The sequence below is a fragment of the Neovison vison genome, chromosome 2 (assembly GCF_020171115.1).
Source record: "Neovison vison isolate M4711 chromosome 2, ASM_NN_V1, whole genome shotgun sequence".
Taxonomy (NCBI): Eukaryota; Metazoa; Chordata; class Mammalia; order Carnivora; family Mustelidae; genus Neogale; species Neogale vison.
This window is the reverse complement of record NC_058092.1, coordinates 32,292,700-32,310,384: the sequence shown is the minus strand read 5'-3', so window position 1 is coordinate 32,310,384 and position 17,685 is coordinate 32,292,700. Positions and strand designations below refer to the sequence as shown.

The 17,685-nt window shown below is 49.3% G+C and overlaps 1 protein-coding gene across 1 annotated transcript in view; it reads left to right on the top strand.

Moving 5' to 3' along the window:
* Positions 1–7,931: 7,931 nt before the first annotated feature.
* The window catches only part of HIVEP3 (HIVEP zinc finger 3), a 91,918-nt gene continuing 82,164 nt past the window's right edge, over positions 7,932–17,685 (top strand). Inside the window, exon 1 of the mRNA XM_044237970.1 lies at positions 7,932–7,970. The gene's annotated coding sequence lies outside the window, so the exon portion shown is untranslated. The remainder of the gene's footprint in view (positions 7,971–17,685) is intronic.

Genomic DNA, 17,685 nt, shown 5'->3' with positions numbered 1-17,685 from the left:
GAACCCAAGTCCTGATGGTGTCTGGGCCAACGCTCTGTACTATCCATGCTCTGTGACCTTGGGTCAATGAGGCATGCCGGCAATTCTCCCCGTGTCCACTCCCAATTGCCCAGGAGCCCAGCATGACCCACCAAGATTATTCCATGTGATTCTGTCTTAGATGTGCATGTTTTCTTATCGACCCACAGACCATGATAGCAGAAATGAAAATACAAATGGAAAGACTCGTCCTCAATCCCCTGCCCCAAACAGATCAAACTCAGCTGGACCACATGCCAGCCCCATCTACAGATGTCCCGTTCATAGTGGAGGGATAGGCTGTATGTCAGGAGGGCAGCCAGGGCTTTCCCGGGACGAGGGTGTGAGGTCCAGGGCTGGAGCCCCAGCCCCCCTGGCTGCCTCACCAGCCCTGGGATGAGGCTGGCCCCTGCAGGTAACTTCTTCCCCGCAAAACTTCCCCTACGGGGATGCCAACCCCAATGCCCACACCGGATGTGGGGCGCCTTCCACCTGCCAGTAGAGGCCGTGCTGCGCTGCTTCGGTTCCACAGGGAGGATGGGGAGTGGAGAGGACAGCCCTTCCCCCCACCTCCCTGAGGTTTTGGGTGGGGCCTGTAGAGCAGTGGCTGAAGAGTCCTTCCTGCCCTGGGTGGGCACCACCTTGCAGATGGGCCCCTCTTGCCCTAATAGGGCTTCCCTGTTCAGCTGTGCTCTAAAAAGAAGACATTTTGATATCATTTTAAAATTATAGTCCTTGTCCTTAATTTATAAAAGTGATAAATGTGCTGATTGTAAAAAAAAAAAAAAGAAGAAGAAGAAGAAAATAAAAAGAACAGTCTAGAAATGTATAAAGAAGAACATACACGCTCCAAACCCCATTCCTTCAAAGTCCCACCTGTCAGAGGAGCTGACAGCTTGGAGTTGATCCTCTATGTCCACAGAGCCACAGCTACGTGGACAGGTGTGGGTCTGTGAGGCTGCCTTTCCTGGTTTCTCACACCATTCCATTGACAGGAAGTGTACGTAGTAGCTAAGAATGGGGGTTCCTGGGTCAGACACCCTGAAGTTCACCACTTGTCAGGTCTCTTAGCCTTGACTAAGCCTTGTGTGTAAAATGGGGTCCCAGTCCTGCCTTCCATCCTGCAGCTGTGGGGGGAGGGAGGGAGATCGCCAGGGAGAAGCGCTGAACCCCATGGTCAATGCATACATGAAGCCACAAAGAATCTCTATTATTGGGAGGAGTGCATAATTATTTTTAATTAAGAAAAGTTATTGTCCTATTACTACTATTCCATTGCGTGGATTTGTCATCACTTACTTATCCAACTGCTTCCCTGCTGATGGATGTTAGGATTGTGTCCATGTTCAGTGTTAGAACTGTTACTGCAGTGATCACATGTGTGCATGCATCTGTGTCTATGTATGTGTAAGATGATGTGTATTTGTGTGTGCACTTGGGAAGCTGCTGGGTTGACATAAATTTTGGCCCCTTCTCTGCAGCACTAATGGTGGCAGTCAATTTCCTCTTTGCCAGTCAAATGGGGGAGAGTTGATATTGACTTTAACTTATATCCCTTTAATTATTAGTGAGGCCAAGCATCTTTGCATATCTTTATTAGACATTTTCATGTCTAATGAAGGTAGGGGAGGGGTAGGGGCAGAAGGAAAGGTAGAGAGAGAATCTTAAGCAGGCTTCATGCCCAGTGCTTTAGTATTTTTTTTATTAGCCTCTACTATTGTTTTATGGGTACTTATCATAGATCATGGATATTGACCCTTTTTTATATGTTGCAAATAATTTATATGTAGCCTGCCATTTGTCTTGTAACTGTTGCTGAGGCCTTTTTTAATATGTAGTGCTTAATATTCTTGTGCAGTTGCACTCGACTTCTCTCTTCCTTTAAGAATACTGAGGCTTGGGGCACCTGGGTGGCTCAGTGGTTTAAGCCACTGCCTTCCACTCAGGTCATGATCTCAGGGTCTTGGGATCAAGCCCCACATCAGGCTCTCTGCTCAGCAGGGAGCCTGCTTCCCCATCTCCCTCTGCCTGCCTCTCTGCCCACTTGTGACCTCTCTCTCTCTGCCAAATAAATAAATAAAATCTTTAAAAAAAAAATACTGAAGCTCAGTTCAGGTTTGAAAGTTCTTTTCTAACACTAAGTTACACCAATATTGTAATAGTTCCGGTATGTGGTAGATTTGCTTCTGAGGTTTATTCGTTTCTTTAATGCAAATTAATTTATGTACGTATGGTGCACAGACCCTTTTTAAAATAGATTTCTCCAGCTTCCTTCACTCTGTATCCCATTTTGTTGCAAACCATGTATTTTACCTGTTGTAGGTTAATGGCTCATCCTCTCTTGCTAGAATCACAAATCCAGAAAGGCAAGAATGTTGTTTTCTCTTTTATTCACTGGTGAAGCTCCAGCACCCAGAACAGTACCTGAAACACAGTAGGCACTTAATAAATGCTTGTTGAAGGGATAGACAGCTGGTTGTCACAGCTCTCTTATTTAAAGAACCCATTCTTCCTCCACTATCATTCCATCTTCGACAGCCTCTTCTGTCTCTTCTAACATCATTGCAGGTTTTCTCCCTCTTCTTCACTTTTACAGTTTATAATCTTCTAGAAGATGATCTGTTTTCAAATTCATTGACATCAAGTGATGTATTAATTTCTCTCAATTTTTAAAATCCTGCACATACATGTTTACGTCGCCCTTCTTAACCGTTGTTTACGATTTGGCTCTTGGCTGCCACTCAGATTAACCAGAGGTTTGTCCCCATTGCTGGTCTCAGAGAACCCGCCTGCAGTCTTTTGAGGTGGTTGCTGTGTTTTTTCATTCCCTTTCTGATAGACTATTTCGTTTATTCTCCCCTTTTCTCAGCCTCTTGGGTTAGATGCTTAGTTGGTTTGGTTAACATCTTTCTTCTTTTATCATGAAAGCATTTAAGGTCTGAATCTTCCTCCAAATGCAATTTGGCTACATTCCCCAGATTTTTTGAAAGCAGGGTTCTCAATGTCACACACTGATAAATATCTTACCATCATAGCTTTGTACCTCTTTGACACTACTTGTTTAGAAAAGCATTTATAAATTGTTGTGTGCGCCGTTTACTTTTTCATTTTTTGCTGCTTGTTAATTTCTAGTTCTGTTGCATTGGGAATGGAGACTGCGGTATACATGTTGGAGTTTGAGATTTTCTTACAGTCTGCTACAAGGACATTCAAGAAAAAGATGTTTTCTCTGCTTCTTGCATCTAGATGAAGTTAAGCATAAGAACTGTGTCTTCAAATCCTCCTTACTTTTCTTTGGCAGTTACTTGTACCATCAGACTTAGAGTACTGCATTCAAGAGCTATGTTGTTCTGTGTGTCCTCTCCTTGTGGTCCTAAAACTATGTTACCTCATATATTTTACAGTTCCATGATTCAGGGTGAAGATAAGGTTCATGATTTTTGTGTCTTTTTGGAAAAACAGACCCATTAGCAATCTAAAATGTCCCCATTTTATTCTATTTAAAATTTTGGCATTTTTATCGGCTGTTAATACTAACTTTTCTACATTGTTTTCATTACTATTTTGCTTGTTATGTCTCCTTGCCATTTCTTGAGTTCAACCTTTGTCCATTTGTTTTAAGTGTATCACTTCCAAACTGCATATGGCTGGATTTTTTTCCCCCACTCAATCTAATCTCTTATCTTAAAATAGAGTAATTTAATTTAGTCACATTCTTATATTTATTGATATGTTTGGGCTTATTTTATATCTTTTGGTTAAAGTACTTTTCCCTTTCCTATCTAGCTGTCCCTTTCCCAATGTTTAATTGAATTAACTAATTGAATTTTTTTTGTTTCCCCCTCCCCGTCACACAGAGTGGTTAAAAGTTTTGTATCTTATTATGTTTTCTAGAAATGGTTACCCTTAAATTAAGAAAACCCTTGCTTCTGGATTAATGTCAAGAATTAAATGGTATCTAATTCCCAAAGAGATGAGACCATTATCATCAACATTGGCTTAGATCTGACTGTACCTTTTTCTCATTTATTGCTCATCACTGTTCCCTGTGTATCCTATCTTGCCCTCCCCCGAATCACTTATTCTGATACAGTTTTTGTTTTATTGTAGTAATTCCTTGAGTAACTGTTTTAAGAGAAGATAAGTGGGTGGCATACTATTTTTAGTACTTCTCTCTTTGGCTTTAAGAAGGGGCAGAGTAACTGATCTTTTAACCCTTTTTCCTCAGAGCTCTGGAGTCTTTATTGCCTTCTGGCAGTTAATGAAGGGGATGTCAAGTCCCATGTCAATTTGATTCTCAAAATTTTGGGACAGAGCTGCTCGTCTGGGTAAGGGGTAAAACATCACCTCCTTGGAGCTTTGGCATCTCCAGAGAAGGCAGGCAAGGTTGGGATTTGCTGAGTTTTGATAGCCTCCTTTAAAATGGATATGTCAATGTGGGGCTTCTCAGGATCATGCTAGGAATACAATCCAACAGACTAGGACTGAGGGAAACAGTGAGGGGGAATTTTGAGGCAAGGCAAGGGACTCAAAGAATCTTAAGTTACAAACTGTTGACTGACGAGCTGATGGATCCTTCCGGAAGTTTCTGTCCTGAGCAATCAAGCCATCTGTCAGGGCTCAAGTCTCCTGGAAGAAGAGTGCTGCTAATGAAGCCAGTAAGGCGTGGGGTAGGTGGTTTCTGTCCTCCTCTCCTTCCTACTTTGGTCTCTTTGGAAACCCAGAAGATTCACTCATTATCCTTGGATTTCAGTAATTCCAGCTAGCCGGCCTGCCCCAGCTCCCACTGCGGCTGAGCAGGATTCCCTGGGGATTTGGCAGGTGGGCCTTTGCCCCTGGTGGGTGAAGCTGGCTTAGCTTTGATTTGATTTTCTGTCATTTCTCCTTATCTGCTTTTTCTCAGACTTGCTGGCCAGCTGGTGCAACCCTAGAGCTGTTCTTTCTTGAATACTTCTCTTTTTATTTCACTGGTGTTGAGGAGAGAAGAGGTAAACACATGGGCTCCGTTTGCCTGGAGAGGCTCAGGTGTGTGTAATGTTTCCTGGTGACCGGGAGGCAGGTGTGTCCCCTCAGCTTTCTTACCTGCTGCAGCTGGAGGCCAGGAGTGGTACTCCAGTGGTGCTGACCCCACTGGCTGGGGGCCCGGGCAGGGGGAGAGCAGTGGCTTGCTTCCTGCACCCGCTCTGCTCCTCCCCTACCAGCCACACCTCTGGTCCCAACCACATTACCTCACTGATTACAAGGAAGCAGTGACCTCACTCCACTGGGAGATCAAATCCAGACTATTCCATGCATCAAGTTCTCCCCACCCACCAGCCCTTGCTTCCTGAGCTCTCACTGCCCCTCATTGCCAACCATAAGGACACCATGCAACTTGTTGAACGTTCGGCCAGTTTGGGGTCTCCTGTCTGCCTACCCTTCTTACTGTTTGAAATGCTCTCTCTTTCTCATGCATTTGGACACTGTCAGAATTGACCACTCTTTTCTTCATGGCTTCAAGATGCAGTTAAGATTTGCACAGGTAACCCTGTGTGTTCCTTCATTCCTGGTCCCTCCCCCCACAATTTCATTCCCTTGAAAGCAGGGGCTGAATCTTAACTCTTTCATGCTCAGCACTTACCATTGAACTTGACCCCAAATAGATGCTGCATGTGTCTCTGTTCAGTGAATGAGTCATCCAGGCAGGTTCTAAAGAGAATTGCTCTACACTGACTGTGTGTGAGACCCTGTCCTGCTCTCTAAGGGTGGGAGGGGGTTGCACTGACACGTCGAGGTGTGTGCGGTCACAAGGCCTACAGGACTCTCAGAGTCTCTGTGCACATCAGGCCCTGCTGTTTATCTTGAGGCGCCACAAATGCACTCTGGGTATTCTGGGGAGGCAGGACTTACATCTGGTTTTTGAGGAGCTAGTGGAGTCTTTTGAGGAAAGATAGGCAGGATTTGGCCAGGTAGGCGTGGTTGTGAGGGGGAGGTCAGTAGCATTGAGTCGAGGCCCAAAGATTGGGAATCGTGGACTGGGTTCAGAGGATAGCATAGTCTAAGAAATCAGTGTTTCCACACTGGGAGGGATGGCGCACAATGTTTGTATTAATAATGGAGATCAGAGAGGGCGGGGTGAGATCAGAGGCTGATGAATACCAAAGAGTCATGAAAAGTTGGGATGCTCTGGAAGACAGAATTGGGAGATGATAAACGGAGGTCCTTGTGTTGCGGTGTGATGCTGCCCTGGGATGGGGAGCAGGGCTGGATGGATTCTAGAGCAGCAGGTGCGGTGACAAGGGGACAGCCTGGTGGCTTTGGCTACCTGCATGCCCTGGAGGAACCCACAGTGGGCTATAGCTGCCGGAACACTAATACTTCCAAGGCTGTGCCAGTAAAATGCATGGTGTCCCAGAAAAGAAAGGGGGAAGTGCCCCAGGCCCGTGTACAGGTTACTCCAGACCTAGATCGCTGGGCATGTTGTGGGACAAGCAGTGCCAGATCAAGAGAGACCCAGGAGGTACCTGCCATTCTTAGCAAGCTGATTAGTAAGAACTAGTGCTCCGTCATTCATCCCCTAACCGGTAATCGTGTTTGCTTGTTTGTTTTTAAGATTTTATTTATTTGACAGAGAGAGACATAGTGAGAGAGGGAACACAGGCAGGGAGAGTGGGAGAGGGAGAAGCAGGTTTCCCATGGAGCAGGGAGCCCCATGCAGGGCTCGATCCCAGGACTCCTGGATCATGACCTGAGCCAAAGGCAGACGCTTAATGGCTGAGCCACCCAGGCACCCCACCAGTAATCATGGTTGAGGCCCTGCCCAGAGCCAGATCTCTTTTGGCCTTAAATGCTCTGTTCTATTTAGTGATTTGGGGAGTCCAGTGTGCTCTTGGGTCTACCTGTTGGGTTTAATATTCAGGATCAGTCCTGAATATTAATCACTTGTGCCAGTGATAGTTGTGTTCCCTCACTGTGTAACAAAGTGTCTCAAACAGAGTGGCACTTGTTTCTTAGCTCACAATTCTCTAGATGGGAAGCCTGGTGCAGAGAGGCTGGATTCTTTGTTCAGGGATGAAATCAAAGTGCCTGTGGGCTGAGCTCTCATCCTGAGGCTCTGGGGAAGGTTCTGCTTTTCCAGACTTATTCACTTGTTGTGGGAGTCCAGGTACAATCCACTGGTTGTAGGACTCAGGTCCTATTTTCTTGCTGGTTGTCAGTGGGGTGCTGCTCTCACCCCTAAAGGTGGACCCCAGTCTCTTCCACATGACCCCTCTGTCTCCAACGCAGCAAACTTGCAAGTCAAATCCTCCTGATTCTAATCTCCATGACTTTCTCTTGGGCCACTAACCAGAGAAAATTCTGCTTTTAAAGGGCTTTCTTGGTTAGGTCAAGCCCACGGAACAATCCATTTTGAGATCAATCTTGCCCTATAACATAACCTGATCACGAGAGTGAAGGGCACCATATTCACCGTCCTGGGGATTACACAGCCTGTGTGCACTGGGAAACCCTGGTGGCCATCTTGGAATTCTGCCTTCTTTTCTGTGGAGAAATAGGGGCTCTGAGAAGTTAGGTGGTATGTGCGAGCTACAAGAGGGTGCCAGGGCTGCCTCTCACACTTGTCTCACCAGGGGACATGGGGATCTAGCCCAAGACAAGAAGCATGGGAAGCACTGTGGGGGCCTGGGCCTCCTGGAACCAGCCAGAAATTGTTCAATATCTGGAGAAGTTGACCAAGCAAACTCTTTGACCATACTTTTCGACCATCCCCTGCAGGATTTGAGGCACAACCTGGCAGCCTCTAACTATTTCATGGCAGAGCCTCAAGAGATACTGGCCAGGCCAACTCTCCCTTCCAGAGGGCAGAGCAGAGCGTGAGAGGAAGGCCACGCAGCAGAAGTGGACATGAACGCTGGTTTCCAAAGAGAACAGTGTTTTAGTTTTGGTCATCGAAAGTGGTGCCTTCAGCACAGGTAAGAAATGGGCTGTCATTAAGTTTGCTTGCTGGGGACACCATTTTCGTCTTTCTTGCATGAGCTTGCTAATGTTCTTCCTCTTTCAAGTGTATTCCTCTTTCAAATTATTATTATTATTAGAGTTATTATTATTATTTATTATTATTATTTATTACTGTTGCCTTCCTTGTGTCTCTGTGGAAATCAGAAGTGCTTAGGACTTCCTTGGTGAGGAGCAGAGATCTTGAGGGCCAGCACTCTTTCCCTGCCTTCACCTCGTCTCCCCAGTTGTATTCCTAGTTCCTCAGTTTCCCTTCTGTCCCTGGCAACACCTCTTTTAAAGGTACCACAGCCTCCCCACATATGAGCCTCCACACCAGAACTCCACTGTCTTCTCTGCTCCCCTCTTCACCCTATGATGGCTCTGGCCTGAGGAGCCCCCGGCCACTCCCTCCCTCCTCAGAAAAACACAGTGGGTGTTGAACCTGTGCCGCATCTCTTCAGGCCCCTCCCTGTGGTGAGGAATTGAAACAATGTCGGGTTCTCAGCCCTGGCTACATGTTAGAATGTTCCAGAAAGTTTTTAAAAATTCCAGTAGTGGGACCCCACCTTCAGAGATGCTGACTGAATTCGCCTGGGGAGGGGCCCTTGTGACTATGTGGTTAGCTCTTCAGCTCTGTGTTGTGGTCCCAAGTTAGGTTCGGGTGGTGGTTCGGGTTCGAGGTCTTTGGGCTGGGACTATGTCTTTGGATGTTTTGTCTGGCTTTGGAATATATTGGAATCACTTAAGTAGGTTGAAGGGGGTGCCTGGCTTTAAAAAAAAAAAAAGGTAGACTCCCAGGCCTACCCATCTTCTCTGAATCAGACTCTTGGGATTAGGGCTACAAAATCTGTATGTGGATTCAGATACAACCAATGTTTAGGGGCTCTGGGGCCTCCTTCTTGGAATTCTGGTGATGCTCACCCTGTATTTGGGTCTTTGGGCTGAGCTAGGAATCCCAGGGGGACTTAGCAGGCTGGGTGCAGTGAGCACTGCATCATCTCCTTCCTCCAAGTGCTCTCTCGCTTGCAGAGAGGACAGAGCCTCAGGCAGCCCTCAAAGATAACATCACTGTAACTCCACCAACCTGTGGGCCCAGGGCTCTGCCCACAGCTCAGATGCACCATGTGGGTCCCCTAGACCTGGGCTGCGACCAGGGCTTTTCAGTGGAGATGGAGGAATCACCCCCCTGGTCTCTGAGGAAGAAGGATGGAGTATCTGTACCTCCCTCTGAGAGGAGAGGTTTAATGTGGTACCTGTTAGTGGAGGCTCTGGATCTTCCTGAGTTCAAATCCCAACTCTGGCACTTACTGGTTTTGTGAGGATTTACTATTTAGAAGGCAAGTTGCTTGGTCATCTGGCCTCAACTTTCTTGCTCGTAAAATGAGAAAGTGATGGCCGTTACCCCCCACATTGTGGTGCAGATAAGAGGGGAGGCCCTAGAATGCAGCTGGACACATAGCAAGGGCTCCCCAGATGGGAGGCAGCCCTTTTGACTCAGGCAGGCGGGTCGGCCACCTCTCTGCCCACGTGGCGGCTGCTCTGTGACAGATCCGCCAAGCTCTGCCATCTGGTCCTCAAGAGTCAGAGCAAAGAACAGCCACTAGCACTGTATATGAGGTCCGGCATTTTATAGACAAGCCTGAGTACCGCTCAGACCCAAGTGAGTCTTGGTTCTGTCACCCTTTTCGTAGAGATAAGGAAACCAAGCACAGAGAGGTTCAGTAGTTTAAAGATAGTCACACCTAGAGAAGGATCAGCGCCTCAGGCTGCAGAAGACCCAGCACTGTCTTCTCCACCAAGACGCTTCCTGAAGAGAAGCAGTAACAGCTTCAAGAATGACCCTTCTCCAGAATAGCTACATTTTAATAGGAACCAGTAACACCATAAGGAATGGGTCCCCTTCCTTGGGACGTCTCATGCCTCAGGTTAGCAGTTGTTTCCTTCTGCATATGTCACAGCTGTTGTGGGTCTCCTCCACCAGGGGTCTCAGGGCACTGGGTTTATTTAGCTAGGTGTGCAGGAAACAGCTGAACCTGGCTGGAGGCCGAAACCTCTGAGGATGCAAAAAGAGATATGGGAAGACTATCTAGGGTAGTACAGAGGAAGGGGAGGGTGCTGGGGGTGATCCTCCCCAAACCTGGTATTTGCCCTCCCCTACTTCACTGTTAAATTCTTTTTTTGTCCATGTGGGCTGTGCCAGCTGTGTAGAAGAATGGCTAGAAGATGGGACTGGTCTAGAGGGAAATAAGCTGTCAGTTCCAGCAAGAAATCTGGGCCCCGCCCCTTCCTGTGCTCTCTCTGTGGAATAAAAGCCTCCGGGATTAATGGGGTGCTGACTGGGGGGCTTCCAGAGCGTTCAGGTCCTCATGGCCCCATGGCTGGCCCAGCCTCCCCAGCCACCACAGAGGGGGTTGGAACAGCTGCCGTCTGAGGCAGGTGGAGGGCTCAGGCCTGGGACGGTAGGAGCCTCCGGGGGCATTGCGGACCCCCCCTGTGCAGGGGAGGCCCATTCACACATGTGAGCTTGGGAATGGCTATGCTGGAGATTATCCAAGGGCAGGGAGATGTGGCCAGGGGCTCTCTCCAGACTACACCTGATTTCTGAATCGGTCAACATGAACCTGATATGAAGACAGGCAGTAAAGCATGTTCTCAGCAGCTAAGCTCTCTGCTATTAGTTTGCCAACTCCTGGGGTCTTAGAAGCCATTGTTCAAAGTCAAATCCTCCACAGAATGCCAATAATAAAACAGATGCAGGTAGTTGTTTATTAATATACATGTATCATTTAAATTCAAAATTTTGGCATCTATTTATAATGAAAACGGTCAGTAAACGCACTGACAGCTCGGGGTCTAGAGCAGAAATTGGCAAACTCCTGCCCGTGGCCTTAATCCTAGCTGTTGCCTGAGTTTTGTAAATAAAATTGTATTGGGACACAGTCATGCCATTTATTTCCACATTGTTTATGACTGCTCTTTCACTCTAATAGCAGAGCTAAGTAATTGCAACAGACTCCCTCTCCCACAAAGTCAAAGATATTTACTATTTGGTCCTCTATAGAATTTTTCTGGCCTCTATTCTAGATAATCATTCAATCCCTTACCAACTGTAAAATCTAACCTTGCTTTTTTACTTTTGTTTTGTTTGGCTTGGTTGCACAGCATTAAGAAAATTCTCGATCCTATCTATATGGTGATGTGAAGGGTTCCAGGCTTCTAACGGCTTAGCTTAAGCTCAAGATGATCGTCAGTTCCATGCCATATGGACATTGGGGAAGGAGCAAGAGGGAATTCTGGTTTGCATCACTGACCATATCAAGCAAACTGCTTGAATCCTTCCTTATTACAACACTCAGACAGGAAGCCCACAATCAGTGATGACGTTTCTGTGATCATCCACATACCGTAATCTCATATCATGGAAAGTTTTAGAGTGTACTTGTTTGTGTGGTTTTATGTAAGCGTGTTTAGTCCCGAATTTAAGAAACAGCCACATAAAGATGCCCAGAAAAGAGCTCCAGTCTTTAGTTGAAGACATGTTTTAACACCGAAGTTCAAGACCTACCCAGGCTTTAGTCTGAGTTCTGCACAAACCAAGTTCAGCCGGCCACCCCGGTTTGTACTTGGTGTGTTACTGCGATGGCCTATAGAACACGTCGGACTGTACAGGTCCATTTTCCATGACAGTTTTAGGTAGGAGGAGTCCTGCTGTAGTTCTGGAGTGACATTTGTAATTCTCGAGTGACATTTGAAGAACTTCTGTAACGGCTCGTGGAACACAATTTGAAAAGCACCCCTTCGGCAAATACTGGTGGTTCTCATTCCTGTGCTCTCGGAGCCAAGGGTGCTGGGGCTGAGAGGCAGAGGAGGAAGGCGTGGAAGGTGGGGGTGGGGTCATGCTGTGGATGGCGGGTGAGGGTCACGGGGCAGGTGAGGGGCACAGCTCAGTGCTGGAAGAAGTTCCTGGGAAACAGTGAAGCCTCCTGGGCTCCTGCTGAAACGCGGGTGTCTCCTAATGATTGTTGATGACCTAAATACAAGCCCAAGGCTGCCCTCATGACTTCCAGCCTTGGCTTGGGAGAAGAGGTCTGGAGGAAGGTGGGGAGAGTAGATTATGTGCAGAGAAAGCCAAGGCGTAAGGCTAAGGGATATGGAGGGAGGACACGAATGGCTTCTAAGGAGCAGGCAGAGACCCCTGCAGCCACCTGACAGATCCAGGTGTGGGCCAGGGGGAGAGGGAATGGGACGGCAGAGCTGGCAGCAATGCCAAGCACGTTTGTGTGGGAGGAGGGTCTTGTGCATGACCTGGATGGGGACCAGTGTCCCAGGGAGGTGGCAGCTCCAGTTGGGCCGCAGCTTTGGGCATTCGAGGCAAAGTCGGCAGAGTTAAGAATATAACCCAGGAGTCCCTGCTCCCAGGCCGCCTGCCTTCCCTGGTGGGTGCCGGGAAGGGAGGGGCCGGCCTGGTGTCTTTGGGAGACTGTGGGCTAGAGAAGGCCTTTCAGGGATAAAAAACCACCAGTTCTTTCTGAGGTTTTGCTGCTCACCCCATCGAAAAAGAACATTTTTAGATTTTAAAAGGATGACCTCATTTTTTTTCTTATTTACATAGCCCTGTTTGTTTATATAGTCCTTTAAAAATAGCGAATGTGTGCTAAGCTTAGGGCTCTCTCCCACCGCCAGTGGCATAGCCACTGTGTGGGGAGAAACACCTTTTTATCTGAGAGAGGGGCAGCCTTGTTTCCAAGGACAGATGGGAGCAAAACGGGACAGGTAGGAAGTTTCGTGGTTTTTCGTGTCGCTTTTCCAAAATAGCCACACTCTGCCTCCCACTTCCTGCCTGACTCGACTCAGGGAAGATTTTCTCCCATAGACGGCTTGTGTTCTGTGAATTCTCAGGGAAACTCGAAGGGATCTGTCAACCAGCAAAACATGCTTGACCCTGAAGACCTTGAGCTTGGCACTGACAACCCCCTTGAGCTTGGCACTGGGTTTGCTTTCTGGCTCTGCTGCCTAGCAGCTGTGTGACCTTGGGCAAGTTGTTCCACTTCTCTGTGCCTTATCTGTGAGACGAGAACAGCACTACCGGCAGCTGCTATGCAGAGAGGACGAGGGAATATGTATAAAGGGCTTAGCCCAGTGCAGATACATGCGACTCTTAATAAATCTCTTGATGAACAACAGCAGTGGTGTCATAGCTGTCCCCCACCTGGAGAGTTACACTAACCTCTCAACCGCCTTCCCTTCCTGCCAGCTTGTCTACTCTAGCCCATCCTTACATTGTCCCAGAGGCATAGGAAGATAAAAATTTGACCATGCCATCCTCTGCTTAAAATCCAGCGGTCCCTTCCCTCACGCGTGGCAGGGAGCAGCAACACTTTTTTTCGAAATGGCCAGATAGTAACTATTTTAAGCGAACCGGGCGATCTCTCTTGCACCTGCTTCTCTCTACTGCGCTGCGCTGCGTGCAAGCAGCCATGGACAGTGTGTAGAGGGATGGGCGTGGCCGTGAAACTTGATGTTCAGGAACTAGCAGCAGGCTGGATCCGCCTACCCCTGACTTACAGGATGAGCCAGGCTCCGCTCCTCTCCTCGGGGCTCTGGGGCTCCCAACCCATTCCCGTCCTCCATCTCTCTCCCTCCTCCTCCTCCCCCATGGCAGTGCAGAAGGGACTCCTCACACTTTAATCCTTTACCCCAAGTTCCTTCCTTCTGGATTCTCCTTCTCTTCCCCCTCGTCACCTCCCCTGTGACATTAGGAACCTTTGCTCAGGGACCCTGTGGGACCCTATGGGATCCCCTCTGTATTTCTACTCCGGGCAAGTATGCAAGTACCCTCTATTTTTGCTTTACAGGGGGCACCCCTCATGCAGGAATTTCACCCCTCCCCCTTTGAGTGCCCCTGGGGTGTGTTTACGTGTTCAGAGATGCTCGGTAAGCATTGCTGTTGAACTCAAAGATCTGTAAGATGGACAGCTGCCCTCAGGGAGACTACAATCTGGACAGAAAGCTCAGATAGGAGCTGCTGAGAAGCCCACCAGCAACCCAGGAGGGAAATGGCAGGGAATGTGCCCACTGGGGTACCCACAATAAGGTGTTTCTGACCTTTATGGAGGAAGGAGAAGTCATTTTAAGTTGGGCCTCGCAGGGTGGGAAAGGGACTTTCAGAGAGAGAGCTCAGGAAGTCTTTCCATGCTGGGGAAGTGGCAAGAGAAGAGTTTTGGGTTCAGGCTGGTGAGCGGATGACTTGTCCTGGTAACCATAGAGGGCCCTCCTGCGAGAGACTGGGACCAGTGCCTGGAAAGCAGGGTGGGGTCTGCTGAGGGACTGGGGGGAATGGAGGGGGAATTTGAACTTTATCTCATGAGCCAGAATTTCTCCAAGTGCGTTTCACAAACCATCCCCCTACAATGGTATCACCAGGGGTGTTTCTCTAAAATGCAGATTCTATGGTCCAATCTCAGGAAGCTGGGAGATTGAAGGGGGTCAAAGCCACGGTCTGTAGGAGGAGCAAAGCTGCAGTATGCTTGAAGACAATGATCAGAAGCATTCTTTAGATGGACATCCCCTGTGGGTGTCCCTGCCAGGCCGGGAGGAGGAGAAGCAGGAAAGAATCATTTTTCCCAAGAGTGGAGAAGGACACTAAGGCTCAGCCATGGCAAGTGACTTTCCCAAAATCACTCTGTGACTTACTTGCACACATGGGACTGGCCAACTCGGACTAGGCTTCCTCTCACGATTTCAGGGCCTGGGATGGTCCTAGAGGGTCCGCAGTGGGAGGAAGGACAGGTATGGTGAATGTCCCCAGACCCCAGCACAGCCTTCAGGGCGCTTGGTTAGTGAGTGTTGAACCAGTGAGGGAATGAGTGGGTCAGATGGATGAATTGGCGGTGGGGGGCAGGAGAGTGGGGTTGTGGGGTGCTTCTGAGCCCGCAAACCTGGAAGTGGAGGAGAATGGCTCTCCCAGAGGGAGAGATCAGCGAGTTGTCCAAGCTGAGCTGTTGCCACTGGAGACACAGGCCTGAGGCACTCTAAGGCAGGCCAGGTGATGTGTGCAGCTGGGGAAGCTGCTAATCAGCCAGGGTGAAAAATGCAAGAGAGACACACAGGGATTAAGGACCAGAGCCAGAGGGAGGCACTCTTCCAGTGAGAGAGCCTGACAGGTGTGCAGAGAGCAGAGTCAGGATGGGCGGGGGGGCCCCCTGAGCAGAGAGGTGTCCCCAACCAGTCCCCTCAGAACGTGGTCTGGGCCCCCCTTTAGAATAAAACCAACTAACCTCGAAGAAATGGTGCCGTGGGTAAATAAAAATGTCAATCAAAATAAAACCGAAATCACGAGTTTCTGTTTGCTAGAGATTTGTGCTTCCGACCAGCATAGCTGCAGGTGTGGGAGAGCAAGTGGGAACTGGAGCCGCCTGCCCCACCTGTCAGGACAAGCCATTCTGTCTCTGCTGGGGTTCTGGCTGGCAGGCTTCCTTGGGAAGGTTCTGTGGCTCCAAGCCTTCGTCTCCTCTCCTGGGTCTGTCTTAGCTCCTCCCCCTTCCCTTTGGTCTTTCTCTTTATCCACTCAGCGGCTCTTCCCCGCCACCCCCCTCCTGGGGAATAGAACTCTATGCAGAGGGGCTCAGCAGAGGCCCCCAAACCCAGTGGGGACTAGGAGTCTCCCACTTGAGGGCTTTTAAAGTGACAGAGAGGTTTGGGGGCTTGGAGATTCAGGGTACCTGAGAGCGGGGTGGGGCGGCCATGCCTCAGGGGCATCTCTCTGTGGGTGCCTCTGGGAATCGGCTGGACAGGGCTAAGGAGGCACTGATGCCCGGGTCTGGCGTCTCCCCATCAGGTCTTAAACATAGAGCTTCTCAGCTAGCCTCCCTGGAGCCTTCAGAGCCTCTCAGTAATCTGCCTGTGCCACCAAGCTCGCCTCCTCCCCCAACTCTGAACTCACATGGGCTCTGGTGCGGTGACATGAGGACCGCCATCACCGTCACCCACCTTCAGAGATGGAGCCTCCTTAAAATCAGCCAAGTCTAAACAGAAGTTGCCACATACCGTTCTAGGCACCAAGATGCAGATTCCTACCTCTTGGAGTTCCACAATAGTCGGGGAAATAGACAGCCATTTTGCCCCTTATCACATGCTGTATATTTCATATTATCTGTAAAATAAATAGACAGATGTTACCTTATACTTACGTAAAGTACCTAATGTGTGGCGAGGCGAGCCAGGAAAGAAAAGGAACCAGGTGGTCAGAGTTGGCCTCGGAGGGTGGCATTGGAGCAAAAAGACCTCAGGGGTAAGGGAGTGAGTGCTGTGCTCTTTGGGGAAGAGTGTTGAGACCATAGTGAGATCATGTTGGGGGGGACCCCAGGGGGCCAGTGGGGCTGGAGGGGTGGGGGAGGAGGCCTAGGAGGAGAGGAGGCTGGAACTGGGATGGAAGGGATTGGGGCAGGTAATTGAGAAGCCCTTGAAGGTCTGTTGAATGTACTAAAAGGCCCACCCTGGCTGTGTTTGGAAGCCGTGCTGCAGGAGACTGGGTAGGACCGGAGGCAGACCAGCTGGGAGGCTGATGTCGTCACCAGGAGGTGACGGTGTCACCGACCAGGCTGGCGGCTGTGGAGGCGGTGGGAAGTGGTCGGATTCTGGGAAGTGTCTGGGATGTGAGGTGTGAGAGAGTCCAGGGGACAAGAGCCCTGATGATGGTCACACGGACTCAGGCTAGTTAACCACCACCCACCCCCACCCCCAGCCTCAGTTTGCTCGTCTGGAAAATGGAGCAGTTGTAGAGATAATATCCAAGATATCTTTAGTTTGAGAAACTCCCTCCTTGAGCTCCAGGACTGAGGGTTAGGGTGCTTGGGGTGCAAGTTTTTGAACTTGGGGTAGCACTTGTGCTTAACTAAGAGGGGTGCTTGACCAGCACCACTGACAGAGGCAGGGGAGGGGCAAGAAAAGCACACCAGGTCTGAGATTCTGAGAATGGCAGGAGCACTGACTCCTGGGAAGCAGGGCTGAGAGGCCCATGCACGATGCCTGGGCCCTGGTGGGCAGTCACCGTGGCTGTGGCCCAGGGCCTTGGTAGAAAGATGCTGAATGGACTCACTACACCCTTTGGAATAAACCAGCCATTTCAGGGCCTGAGCTTTTTTTTTTTTTTGGCCAAGATGGAGGCCCTGAATTTTGAGCGTTTTTAGATGGACACGCTCCGGCAGGAAGGAGCAAGCCTTGGCTCCCGTCTGGGGAGAGTTAACCTTCTGGCCCAGCATTGCATAACCACAGAGTCTGCTGAGTGCAAGGGGACTCTTCTGTGTGGCAGCCAGAGTGGCAAGCCTGGTGGCTCCGGGCTCTGGCACTGTCCCGAAGCGGAACAAACAGCCCTCCCTTCCTAGATAATGGCCCTCATTGAGCATTGTGTCCATGGCCAGCGCCCAGCACAGGGCCGCTCAGCCTGGGTAAGTTTCCTCTCTTGGCTCCTTAGCAAAATATTTACACTGTGCCTTTCTAGTAAAACGGTTCCTAGGGACCAGCAGGCAAAGGGAGCTAGAGCCAAGCACCCCCCAGTGACCCGGCTCCTGGCTCCCGCACCCCACGCATGAACCTGGGCTGGTCATTGCCCTCCATAGCTCGTTTGTAAAATAAGGCATTGAGCTTGAAGACACTTGAAGGTCTGTCCAGCTCCAAGTCATTGGCGTTTTC